The sequence below is a fragment of the Varanus komodoensis genome, unplaced genomic scaffold, assembly GCF_004798865.1.
Source record: "Varanus komodoensis strain SLA01 unplaced genomic scaffold, ASM479886v1 scaffold11, whole genome shotgun sequence".
NCBI classification, from domain to species: Eukaryota; Metazoa; Chordata; class Lepidosauria; order Squamata; family Varanidae; genus Varanus; species Varanus komodoensis.
The window spans coordinates 15,961,817-15,976,117 of NW_025335317.1; the positions used below are offsets into that span (position 1 = coordinate 15,961,817).

Consider the following 14,301-nt stretch of genomic DNA (forward strand, 5'->3'; position numbering starts at 1 on the left):
GGAGAGGGAGTGAAAGAGACTGAGGCACTGCCAGGATACCTGATACCTTGGCAACAGTGGTCTCCTCCAAATTCCCCAGAACCCCCATCCGTGAAGAAGCAGCCGGAGTAGTTCTGTTTCTTGACAGAATAATAGGAAGTGACTTTTACATAGACAAATGATTGCAAACATATGATCCCAAGCACTGACAGGGCTGCTCTTTTCTGAATTTCCTGCACACTGGGATAAATTTCCATTTTGCCTTAGTAGGTTCATGAGTTTCATTCTAGTTGATTTCATACAGAATAACAAAATAGTGTTTTGTGCCAATGGCACTGTCAGATTAATATAAAGCCATGAAAGGAAAAAACAGGTTTTTTAAAAGGATGCTTGCTAGATATAGGAATTAGATACATTGTATTAACTCACACAGTAGTTATTCTGATCAATCACAAAATACTTTATTGCATTTTTAAAAAAATCCAAGCCATATTCCTATATTGAAACTTTGTATAGATTCAGCCCAGTTCTAGCTGTCAGTAAAATTACTCTAAAAAGGTTCCCACCTCCCCTGGATATCGACATCAACAACATTTCAAAAAATATATTTTTAGGCTACTTTTAAGGGTGAACTCTTTCCAGGCAAAGCTCACAAAGTCAGTAAGAACATATTCAATAAATATCTATAGAAACAAATCAAAACCAATACAAACAAAACTTAGCAATAAAACCAGCTACCCAGACTCCATGGGAAGGCCAGCAAAAACAGGTGGGTCTTCAAAGCTCTTATTGTTATTATTGTTATAGCTCTCCTAATGTTTCATAGAAGGAGCAGCTACTGTCCAGCACAACCAATGCATCTATTGCCTAGCTAGGAGCAAAAGTTGGCTTGAAATAATTGGGACTGAAGTACCCAAAATATTTCTGGTACATGCGTAGAAAAAATCATGAGATACAATCCAAGGAAACATAGGGACACTTCAACAAATTACGTGTGTGTGAACATTATTAAGATCCACCTGTTTCAGTAGGACTTGACTAACATTTGCACTTGTGAGTGCAAATTTCAGAAGAAACTAATATGAAATGGATGCACTGAAATTGAGATGTTCTCTGAGCAATATGATGGATGTGTCCCAATTCTTATCATGAACATTTCCCCCAATCCGCAGGAGCAGATACCAAAGTCTGTGCTAGAAACATTCATGGCTGATGCAATGGTGTAATGAGTTTTCTCCATAGCAAAGTTCATCGGTAGCAAAGTTCATTGGAAATTCTGATGTCATAAAACCACATGAGATGAATTTACCGCCTTACTTTTGCATGGTAACATTTTCTTCTTGATCACAGCTTGTATTTACCAAATCCTAGAGACCCATCAAAAGCTAAATTTATCCATTACATGATAAATATCAGTTCTCACCATGTGGGTATGCATTCAGAAGGAAAGATCCCCAGATGAAGTAATCATAAAATTACATTGTGACTTTATTGCATCAAATATTAGCATTAATAATGGATATTAGATTTAGATCATTCATTTATCATTTCTTACATCTATATCGTACATGTCCACCAAATGGTGCTAAACGTGGCTAGCAACAATAAAGCATTAACCCTAACCCTAAACCATTAATCAAATACACTAAAGGCATGACCCTATGGCCTCCTCACATCCTATGTGGTAGGGCATTGGATTCTTCAGAGACACACCGCACCTAGGTGCTCTGACTATAGTATTTTAGCACCTGCCCGCACAGTCAGCAAACAAAAGCATACTGTACCAGCTGCTTCTGCAAGAGCAGAAATGTACGTCAGAGGCTGAAATGGTATGTGTCAGGGTGAGGAGTGGAGGAGGCTGCGGCCATCAACCTATGCTGGTTCCAATTGTCGCCCTGGTCTCCTTCCCTCTCTCTCCCTGATGTTTTATCCAGGTGGCCAAAAATGGACACCTAGATAAAATACATGCAGCAAGTCACAGTAATGGCAGAAATCACACAAGCCTCCAAGCTCAGATACTTCCATCTAGGGTGAGGATGATAGAACTGCAAAATAACAATAAAATGTCCTCACCATGTTGGGGAAAGCAGAAGCAAGGAAAGCATGTGGTTGAGCTTCCCAGGTTTTTGCAAGGGAACATATGCCTTCATGACGGTTACAATGTATAAAAATTAATCAGCTATTTAAAGGGCTAATTCAAACAATCTGAGTGCTACTAACTCCATGCTTCACTCAAAGTTATCTCTGTCTAAATATGGGATCAATATCTCCACCACTTTACCTATGCTTTATCATTCACACCTACCACTTTCTCAGAGATTAGCGCGCATTTGATGGTATAAGCAAACCCTTCCCAACCTATGGAATGCGCTCCCCAGAGAGGTCCACCTGGTGCCATCGTTATTTGTTTTTCGACACCAGGCCAAGCCCTTTTTATTTAAATGATATTTTAACTGTTAATTGTTATCTTTATTTATTGGTTTTTATAATCTGCCGAGATGTATCCACATTTTAAGAACATCATGTTCTATTAGCATTGCTGTTACTCTGGATTGTGTTTATAATCAATGCAGCTCTCGTGCATTTCATCTGAGCCATCAGAGACAGAAATCTGGATTTAATGGACTATTGGTCTGACACCAAAATGCTAATTGCTGTTTAGTCAACTGAAAGCTGGCATGGAATAAAAGAATGGTTAATAAGCAAGTGCATGTGTAACTAAAAAGGAAAAACAATTTCTTCTCTTGTTCAAGGAGAATCCTTTTAAGTTCAGACATCAATGGTGAGGAATCTATACAAATACATTGTTTTTCCAATGAAGAGTCGTCCCATGCAGAAAATTTGGCTTTCCTTTAAGGCAATTGTGTAATTGTAAGAATGAGACATGGAAGTATTTCCCAAACAGAGTTCTTTGACTTTGAATGTCTCTAAAGCATGGGATTTCTTAATGTGAATAATTCCTTTGCCTTTCAACTATTAAACAACATGATCCCCATTCTTCAAAGAAACAACATGTAATATGAGTTCCTCTTTCAGTCAGTGGAAAGTTCTGCATTAACCTCAGAAACAGTTGGTGCTTCCGTTTTTTATTTCTAAGTAAATACAACTTTCTCAGTTGTGTTTGTCCCCATAAACCTCAATACATGTATAGTAGGCTGAGCTGACTTGTTGAATTCCAGTTTGCACCCTGTGTGAGGGTCACGACATAATAAATGCATCGGAGAACTGTCTAGCTCCAGTTTACTCAACCTAGCACCCTCCGGATGTGGTAAACTAGCAATGGCTACATTGTCTGGGAGATGCTGAATTGTATCTATATGGAAAGAATGTGATCATGCGGAGACAGCTTGATATTACCTCTGAATGGAGGTGTGTGTAAAGCAGATAAATGGAAAAGCTTTGCACAGGAGGCTGAAGAGAATTTAATGAAGAACAGGAAATGCATTTACCATATAGAGGAGCGTATCACAAAAGAAAGCAGAGTAGGTTTGGCTTCCTTTGCAATAACAAAGTATGTTCATATCCATGTGGAGTAGTCCATAGGTCAATAGTAGCACACATACTTATAGCATGCATAAGACCCCAAGTTCAATTATGTCATTTTGAGCTAATAAATAAATACAATCCGATAGAAAGAAATCTACCCCAAGAACTTAAAGAGAGAAATGATTGTTGGGTTAGGCAACACTTGGCTAGCTAGATGGACCACTGATCTGACCTGATATTAATTAATTGCCAGAACTGATTTCCAGCACCTTTTTCTGGTTTTAAGTAAAATTATGTTTAATATTATACTGCCTGATCTACAACCTGGTTAAGGTCTGGATTTAGTAAGTCCTCACAGTCCAAGGCCCTGATCTTCTAACTAGGGCAGGGGTTGGCAACCCACGGCTCCAGAGCCGCACGTGGCTCTCGAACCCCTCTGCTGCAGCTCCGTCACACAGCCCCTGATCTGCTAGAAGTTCCACTCAGGAACCCAGCACTAGCTAATGAAGTAAATCGCTACATTCCTCTGCTAAACAAGCTTCCTGCAGGCTCTCATGTTACATGAAAGCTGCTGAAAGGATTCTCTTTGTCCCAGTGTAATCTCCTTCATCTAAATGTTAAAAGCTGTGCTTGGGACCTGTCACAATTCATAGCACTTGACTGTTTATCTGCTAATCAGTCACTAAACCCACCTATATCTCTGACAGCCGCCTTTACTGAGCTCCCCCCCCCCCCCCCAGGCCAACCAGGGATAAATCAAAGGAAAGAAAAGTTTCTGAAGAAAACCGATCATTTAATGGTGCGTGGGTAGATTCATTTGCTTTTACTGCTGATGAACTTATGGGGTTTGCTGTTTAATGCATGCAGCCCTTTAGCACTGACTTTGACTCTTCAGGAAGCTGTTCTCCTATTCAAAATATATGAAAGGAGTCCTGCTAGTTTATGATGTAAGATTAAAAATAACAGTTTATAGTGACTGAACAAGAGCTGCAGCTAAATTGTAATGAAGATATACATAGCATTAAGGTAAAAAACGATATATGCAGTGTTATCTTCATTTTAGATGTCAAAAGGGTTTTGCAGCTCCCAGTGTTTTCTTTTGTGTGGGAAACGGGTCCAAATGGCTCTTTGAGTGTTAAAGGTTGCCAACCCCTGAACTAGGGCCTGCAGCAGCAGCAAACCTCCAGGCAACTAAAACCAAGACTTTCCTTCACGATCTGGCTGCTTTGTTTTATGTGATTTGAGGCATTCTTTTGTGCTGGCAGGCACTATGAAAAAAGTGCAAACTTTTTTAATCTCCTGGGCTGAAAACAGATATTATGTGAAGAGAACAAAATGAGGTGATTATGCATGGCGGTAGAAATGCTTAGTTGTGAAGATTAGAAGCTGTTGTGTAGATTTGTGTAAGCATTAGTATGATGGGCATTCAATGTATTCTTGGTATCGGGTTGATTTGCTATTGATGTGGGTAATTTAATTATTTCATTAGCTAATGACACTATCTGAGGGTATACATGCAAAATTTCAAATGTGATCATTAGTTCCCTAGTAAACCTCAGTGAAAGACGACCATAATGACTGATGTGACAATGTTGAAGAAAATCGAGCACTGTGCTGTGATTAAGTTCCCTACAAAACAAGGAAAAAGTCAAAAAATCATTCACGAAGAGATGGTGGCCGTTTACCAGGACTCTGCACCTTCATTATCTACTGTTCAAAATTGGTCAAGTGAATTTAAAAGGGGCAGAGAAAGCATTGAAGACAACCCTCGCTCGGGCAGGCCAGTTACTGCCACTACGAAAGAAAATGTGAAAAAAAATGAGAAACTTGTATTGGAAGATGCCCAAATAAAAATCAAAATGTTAGCAGAGATGACAAACCTATCCGTTGGTACCATATTTACTATTTTTCATGACCATCTTAACCGTTCAAAGGTCTGTGCAAGATGGGTGCCACGAATGCTCATGGCGTCTCAGAAACAAGTAATGAAGAGCTCAAGGCGGCAATTAACACACATTTTTTAGACAAGAAGGGTATTTTTTACAGGGAATTGAAAAGTTAATTTCTAGATGTAATAAGTGTATTGAAGTTATGGGGGATTACATTGAAAAATAAAAATTATTTCAATATATTATTCCTTTTTCTTCATGCTGATACCGAGAATACATTGAACATGTATTCAATGTAGAAATACACCCAGCAGCCTCAGGAAGCTTACAGGGTCTCAATACCACAACAGGGCCAACAGACACCTGCACTGGGACTCTCACAATGGGCATCTGGATCAGGAGCACCATTTTTAAGCTTACCAGCATGAACCAATGTCCAGGGTTGGGAAAGGCATTTTCCCAACTTTTGGCACTGGAAAGATCAGTGTCGAAAACTTAAATTGGTTCAGAACAGGGCAGCAGCTGGTAATGAGGACTGGCCCATGAGATCACATCACCCAGTCCTCTATTAGCTATGAAGTCTGGACCCAATTCAAAGTGCCGATGCCAACATATAAAGTCCTAATAGCCTGGGGCCAATATATCTAAAGGAATGCCTTTCTCCTTATGTTCCTACCTGGTCCTTAAGATCTCCTACAGAGGTCCTTCTCTGACAACTACATCCTAAAGAAGTAAGGGATGGTGACACTCAGGAGAAGGGTCTTCTCTGTGGTTGCACCCCATTTGTGGAATATGTTCCCATGTTTGGTGCCATCTTTGTTTTCTTTGCAGAAAAAAAGACCTTTTTTTTCACCAGATGCTATAATGGATAGATTGATTTTAATATTGTTTTCATGTGAACTGCTTATATGCCATGCATTAATTTTCTTAATCTCCAGGAGTCACCAAGTTGTTTCATTTGGTTTCATTGGTTTTATTATTTTGTAATGTTTTATTGTTGCTATATATTTTTATCTGCAAACCACCCAGAAAGCCCTACAGCATATGGAGTGGTATACAAATGTAATAAATAAATAAGTTGTTGTGGTACAGCTGCTGGGAAGAAGGTTATTTGGTGTGGAGAGGGGCTGAATGGAGAGGAAGGACCCTTTAACGGAGGGACCCTTTAATAAGCTTAGAAGAACTGGCAAAAGAGGGCATTCGAGAGGGTAGCCAGGCAGGGACCTTGGAAAGCTGTCTTAGTCTGTGGCAGCAAACAAGAGTCTTGTGACACCTTAAGGCCAACGACTTTATTTTGGTATGAATTTCATGAAATCCAGTTCATTTCATCAGATATCTAATGAAGCATTGTCTTGAGCTGCAGGTATCTATGCAAAGGGTGTGTTTGAGGGCAGTGAGCAATGAAAGTCACGAAATAAACTGCAGAAAGCATAGTTCATTGTTCATTTTCCCCCCTCCTGTCTCTGTGTGTACAGACACCAGCAGCTCAGGGTAGTGCTTCATGCATCTATGGAAGGGAACTCCAGTCCACCAAAGTTTATATCCTAATAAATAGGTCGTGCTTTAAGGTGCCACAAGACTCCTCCTGAGTTTTGTTCTGGGACAGACTTGGTGCTATGGGTGCTCAGCAGAAATGTCTATTCTGGCCATATGAGGGTGTTGGGAAAATTTGGATAAATCCTGGCAGAAAAACATTGCTTCTGTGTCCTTTTGCATTGTGGAATCAATCTTGTACTCCTTCTCAAAAACACCAGCTTTCCAAGCTAAGTCACTGTTTAAAATGGCATCCCCCCCCCCCCGCTCCTTTCTCTCACCTTTAGCTGTAAGCTACAGTAGACAGGCCATTTAGTCCAAATATACATTATATACCTTCACAATGATTAAATAATCCTTGTTGGAATTCACAGTTTACCAGGAAGTATCTTTTGCTAGCCCAGAGGGCTCCATGTGCCCTGGCCATTCAGAATGATGCAGATGCATTACTTAGGGTCTGAGTCTAGATGAGCTTATGAGTTCATGAATAGTTTCTCAGTAGCTTGAATTTACATGTTTAAGCAGACCTGGAAATCGGTTCAAGTTACTCAACTAAAGTGTCAATACACTGCAATTAGAAATATTGTAAACTCATTGTCACTGTATGATTGGCTGATCTTCCTTTATCTGTTCTGTATGTGATGACCTCAGAATCTTATTGTAATGCCTGCATTCTGTCATCAATTGCTCTGTACCTGTGTACGTGACCAGGAGGGTATAAAATACCCTGTAGTTGTATTGAAACCTTGCAGCGAGTTTACCTCTCTGCACGGTAATGCATTATCGTGAGTCTACCGCAGGAACCTGGGCCAAACAATAAAGCCACAGATGGTCTGAACGCTTGATCTTTCCCACGAACCCGAGTTTTATTTCCTCCTCACGAAGTGAAATTCCGGGATTTTCTGACAAGGACAACACTGTTGGGTGTTCCTGTGGATGCAACTTTATTTTTATTTATTTAATTTGCTGATAAGGTCTGTGTGTTTTTACGTTTTGATTGCCTTTTAATTGTCATAAACCATCCAGAGAGCCATGTGGCTATTAGGACGGTCTATAGAAGCTTTAAATCAAGCAACTGATTAAAGCAACCGCGTTGAGAAGTTGCTGGGTGGGGACACTGGCGCCTCCGCGGAGGTGGGTCAGCCCAGGGCAGGCGTCCCTGCCGACCCGCGTACCTCAGCGGCTTTCCCTTGCTTTGGCATCTACCGTGGAAATAGTCTGCCCCGCCAATTTTTGAACTGAGCGTAAAGCTGCGTGTTCGCTCGGAGAGCAATAATGTGCGTGAAGCCAGGAGGGGAATATGGGCAAGGGAAAAGACGAAGTGAGCGCGGAAGGGCGGTAAATGTCTGCACGAGGGGCCCCTGTGGGCCCCCGAAAGCCTCGCTGAGGCGATCCGAAGCGGGCCGACAGCGTCGCGCGCGCTTTCGTGGCCACAGCTCGCCTCGCGCTCCCCATTGCGGGGGACGCCGCTGCCGGAGCCGCGGAGCAGCTCGCCTGAAAGCCCGCCTTCTCCCGATTTCGGTAGGAGAAACGGAGGTTCAGTGCCTTCTGATTGGCTGTTCTGACTGCCACGGACACGCTAAAGTAGCGGCAAACGCCATTTCCTGTTCTCCTAAATAGTTCTGTTTGAAGCTTGAGTTTGCGTAGCAGCGATGGCCGAGTGGTTAAGGCGTTGGACTTGAAATCCAATGGGGTCTCCCCGCGCAGGTTCGAACCCTGCTCGCTGCGGCACACGGAGAACTGACTTTTTTTCTTCACAGAACCGTAGTCTATAAATACTAATTAAAAGTTTGAAAACGACGAAATATCCATCAGGTCAAGTTTCACCTTCATTCCTGTCTACATGTGCGGTGTGACTCGATGCCATCGTCCAATCTTGTATTTATTAAAACATAAATACAGCAACATAATACATTATTTCAACAAACAGAAAGCTATACTGCAAATCATTTTGCCCAGAATATCGTACATCTTTTTTTTAAATCTTGACACACAGCACGTCAACCGAATCTTATCGCCACTTCTTTGCATGAAAGACGTGCACATTTCAATTTTTATTCTATTCATTAGTCTGACTATAAATGTAATACACATCCAGTTTTCTCCGTAGACACAGATAAAGAAACCTGTGCACTTAGAAACAGAAAGATACCTCGGATAAACAGAGAAAACGGACAGCAAACTGATGGTTGCACACTTCAAGCAAGTACTGACGTTTTCGCTAATCGTTTTCTCAGCACACGGGGCGCTGAGCGGGATCGAACCTGCGATCCGCCGCGCTGACTCCTTGGCTATTGCGTGGGGCGGCGTTACAGAACGTAGCAAGCACGCGTGGAAAGCGCGGGGCGTCCCCACGCAGTCGGGAATCCTGCGAGTTGCGTCCAGTTTGCGAACCGCGGAGCTTCCACGCGGATCCAGTCACGGCACGGAAGTGCAAGTAACCCCGCTCGCCCAGCAGCTGACAGGAGGGTCGTCAGAATGACTTTGGCAAAAATGCAGAATATGCGAGTATTTTCTATTTTAGCTTACTGGCTGTAATTTTTAGAATTGGTATTATCGTATTATTAGATTTATATCCTGCTGTTTACAAGAACGCAAGGCAGCTTACATGATTCTGCTCCTCCAGCTCTCAGTCCTCACAACAGTCCTTACACCTTATTGTTGTAAGCCGCCCCGAGGCTTCGGCGAATGGGGCGGCATAAAAATGTTTTAATAATAAATAAACAGCCCTGTGAGTAGGCTGGGCTGAGTCTGTGACTGGTCCAAAGTCGTATATTTTGTTTCATTTCATTAGTAAGTTTCCTCTAGCTGTTGGGAAGGCAAGACATAAGAGTACATCTGTGAAACAAATCCATAAGTTAGTGTATTTTATCCCTCATTTTAAAATTAATTCTCATCATTTTAAAAAAAACCTAAAAACATTTGTATGTTTTTTAATCAATCCCAGCTTTTATGTGCATTTTTTGCTGCATGTAACTGTTTGGTGTAGTTAAAGTGTGTTTTTTATGTGTAGTCTGCATTTAAAATATGCTAAATCCTACAGCCACTTAACCTAGGGAAAAAACCTCACTGAAGTAATCAGGATATCTGGGTAGACATGCATAGGACTGTAATGTATTTGTAAAAATATGTGCATGCTTTTATACCTTCTTTGAACATCTTTCTATGTTTTTATGTATTTATTTTCTGATTTTTTAAAAAAGTCCTGGCTGTTCCTTTTGTTCAAGGTCAGGCTGCCTTTCAACCATTTTCTTCTCCCAGTAATTCTTTTAAATATTTGGATCTCTCTTATGTTCCTAAAGTTTATTTTCTTTCTGACTGTAATTACTACTGTGATTTTTAATCTATGACTTTCTAAATACCAATGTTTGATCTCTCTGCTATTTCGAAATGTACAATATTTCCATGTTTATTCGTTTTACAGTATTATTTTACATAACAAAATTATATTAGCAAGGGAGTGATCTGAGTCAGGATGGTCAGGAGGATCTACCAATGCATTGTTGGATGATTTGCAGCGGATCAAAGGTTTCTTCTGCCTTCCCCCCATATTAAGTTATACTGAATCAGGTACAGATGGGGGTCATCTATATGGGGTCATCCCAAGAAGTTTCCAGCTTCCCGGTGCTACCAGTCAGAAGGTATTGCACAACTATTTCCCATTTTCTTCCTTAACTGGTTTCTTCTGGTAATGGGAAAAAAATGAAAGATGGTTAGAAAAACATGGAAATATTTCCAATTGCAAATTATGTCATCCAGGCTGACCCTAGTCCAGCAACCCTTAAAATCCTGTCAATTCAAGTAGTACAATTACCCGTGTCTGAAAGGACTCCCAGTTAATTCATTTATTGTTACAGCAAAATCCCACCTTGTTTCTTTGCAAGGAACCAAAAGAACTAAACTTCTGTTTAGCTGAGCTTACCTCACAGGGTGTAACTGGCCCAAAGTCACCTAGTGAATATCATGGGCAAATACAGAATGCTCTCCAACCCTTAGACTACTCTCATGGCAATGTGAAGTGCTGAAAAAACTGGAATAAATTAGGGGGACCAGAAAATTATGGCAGCAACTAGTGCTTTGCACTTTTAACCCCCAGGGATTTGGGAGGAGTTTTTTCCCCTTTTCCCCTGCCCTGAGCCTTTAACTATGTCTTTAAGGCATACAGAAGGTTTCACGGATTCACAGAACAGGCAAGTCAGAAGGGGCCAAGAAGGCCATCAAGTGCAACCCCCTAAATTATATACATTATACCTGGAAATTTTTTAGCCGGAATATCTATGGAAAGTAAACTTTTTTGCAATGTAACATCATAGAAACGTCTATTCTATCCTGTTTCGCTCACCTTGACCCGCTAATTTCCATAGTCTTCTTGATAACAGTCTATATTGTTGCCTCCTCATAAGCTAATTTGCCTCATATGAAAAGGATACACATTTCTTATTTTATCCCTCGGTTGTTCTTGAACAATCCTAAGCACGTTTGTTCAACAGAAAAGGAACAAGAAGAGGCATGCTGGATCTGACCATAGTATGTCTAGCCCAACTTGCTGCCCATGGGAAGCCCACAAGTAGGACTTGAGTACAATGGGACCTTCTGCTCAAGTTCCCCAGATCTGCACTGCGATGGGTCTTACACCCAAGTAAATGGAGTTAGAATTACAGTCTTGGGATATTATGCTATGTAGTGCAGTTTGACAAGAAAGATGCTTCTTTTGTTTAAACTGTTCTTGAATTTAGACTAGTTCTGCCCTATTGACGTCAATGTAACTAACATATAATTTGAACTAAGAAGTTTAGCTACTTTTTGGCTTGTTAAAATGTGAAGTGGGGACACTGAAAGATTTCCCTGCCACATAAAAAGTTTTGGTTAATTGAGTTTACTGGAAAGGGCAGATGAACATTCAGGCACTTTGGCAGCAGGGTTGTGTAAAGACTCCATTGTAAACATCTGCATTTTCAAAGGCATGTGTTCTTCATTTCAATTGCCCAACACAAAATTTAATCATAAGAGAAAATGACTAAACGGTTGCCACATTTGATAATAATAATACTTGAACATTTCCAAAACCTACATTTTCTGCACTCAATTCTCTGCCTTCAAATGTGTGCTATTGTTCTAATTTGTGCAAGAGGGCTGCATGTTGGATTCAGTATTGCATTGTTGTTACATGAAATCACGTTTTCTCCAACCCTCCAGCTCTCCAAAATGTCCTGCCCTTGACATCCCTTCTAGCTCTTGTAAATTCAAGGTGGTAGCATGGGCTAAAAACAAGGAAGAGTGAGCCCAAGAAGTATGGATGAACTATGTGTATTTACTCTAACTGTTGATTCAAGATAGAGATGCACACACAGGTAGATTTGGGTTAAACTGAATATTATAAGCACAAAAAGTTAGAAGTCCACTGTTTGCTTTTACTAGGGTAAGCTTGGTCCAGGAGGTGGCATTTTTCAAAACAGCATCAGCAAGGAGGAGAGGTAAAACCTTCTTTCTCTGAATGCATTTCAGCTGCAATCCATCACACTTTTTCTGTGGGGTTCTAACTGTATTTTCAGCTTACACATCTGGAAATTTTCAGAGCAAGAAAGCAACTGGGGGAAGGGAAGTATTGCAGCAACATAAGCAGTAGATTGATGGAAGCAGAAGAAGACAGAAGACATTCCCAACCACTGAGATTTAAATATTCTGGGAAAAAGGCTGGTGACATCTTAAAGACTAGTAAGTCTTTAAAGTGTCGGGGATCCATGAAAGCTTGCATCAGTATGAATTAAAGTGTTAGGCAGAATCCTATGCAAGCTGGGCAGAAAAAAGACCTACCACTCCTAGTCTGCCCCATCCTAGCCACCCACCCTCACAAGGTTCAGCCACCATGTCAGCCTGCAACTGGCCAGGATACTTATGCTAGTTTGGTGGTGCCTGACCTGCATGCATGGGGAGGAACAGAGTCATCGAGGCATAGAATAGTTGAGTTGGAAGGGGCCATGAAGGCCATCGGGTCCAACCCCCTGTTATTGCAGGACACCAGATTACACCATCCCACTCACATGGCTGTCCAGTTTCTTTTGAATGTCTCCAGTGTGGAAGAGCTCACAACCTCTCTAGGCAGTTAGTTCCATTGCTGTATTGCTCTGACAGTGAGGAAGCTCTTCCTGATGTCCAGCCTGAATCTGGGTTGTTGCAACTTGAATTGATTATCCCATGTCCTGCACTCTGGCATCAGCAAAAAGAGATCTTGACCTTCCTCTTTGTGACAGCCTTTGAGGTACTTCTAGAAGGATACCATGTCCTCCCTCAGCCTTCTTTTTTCAAGACTGAACATGTACGGTTCTCTCAGTCTCTCCTCAAAGAGCAGTGTTTCCAAATTCTGAATCATTTTTGTTGCCCTCCTATGGACCCTTTCTAATTTTTCTCCATTTTTCTTAAATCCTGGTGCCCAGAACTAGACATATTATTCTAGATGAGGTCTGACTAGTGAGGAGTATAGAGGAACTATTATTCTCATGATTTAGAAGTAATACTTCTATTAATGCATCCCTAAATTACATTTGTCCTTTTTGCAGCTGCATCATACTGTTAGCTCAGATTTAGCCTGTTGTCCACAAGAACTCCAAGGTCTTTTTTCTTTTCAGTTCTGTTGAGCCACATATTCCCCATCTTGTATCAATGCTTTTGGTTTCTTTTTCCTAGGTGGAGGACTTAGCATTTGTCCCTACTAAAATCATTCAGTTGATTTCAGCCCAGCATTCAAGTTTATCACTATTACCCTGGATCTTCATTCTGTCATTCTTCATTTATCAAGAGTGCTCTGCATCTTCATAGTAAGCCACTGTTGCCTATTTTCCCTCCTTGATCGTGCAAGCCCATCCTTTCTCTGTTTTAGAAGAAGGAATTAGAAATGCAGAGCCTTTGTAGTACTGGAAGGAAAGACAGACAGACAGAAAAAATAGGAAATGGGAGGGCAGTGTGCAGGTGAGTACAATAGCCTTAGAGCATCCATTGTTTTGCAAGAGGTTGCTCTTCTCTTTTCTCTTTATTCTTCCTGGTTAAGACTGAAACCATAGTTTGGAACATACATGCTGGCTCCCAGTCCTTCACAATGAAGCTGCTTCCCTCTTCCATTCCTTGTGTCATATTTTCCAGCTTTCTTCTAAACTGGCTTTCAGTCAACCTGATGTAGGTCTGTGGCACAGCATCTGCTTTGCAGGCCAAAGGTCCCTGGTTCAACCCTTGATCTACCCAACTAAGACTGGAAAAAGTCTTCTCTGAATCTCTGGAGAGCCACTGCCTGTCAGTGTCAACAATGCTGAGCTGGATGGACTAATGGCCTAACTCAGGATGAGGCAGCTTGCAATGCAATTTGGAAAATGCAGCTACAACCGTGCAGAAAGTGGTTGGGAGTTGGCCAAAGCAGGTCTGG

At 41.2% G+C, this 14,301-nt stretch overlaps 1 non-coding gene across 1 annotated transcript; it reads left to right on the plus strand.

Moving 5' to 3' along the window:
- Positions 1 to 8,533: 8,533 nt before the first annotated feature.
- TRNAS-UGA lies at positions 8,534 to 8,615 on the plus strand. Its single transcript has one exon. It is a non-coding gene; the product is annotated as a tRNA-Ser (tRNA).
- Positions 8,616 to 14,301: the final 5,686 nt, after the last annotated feature.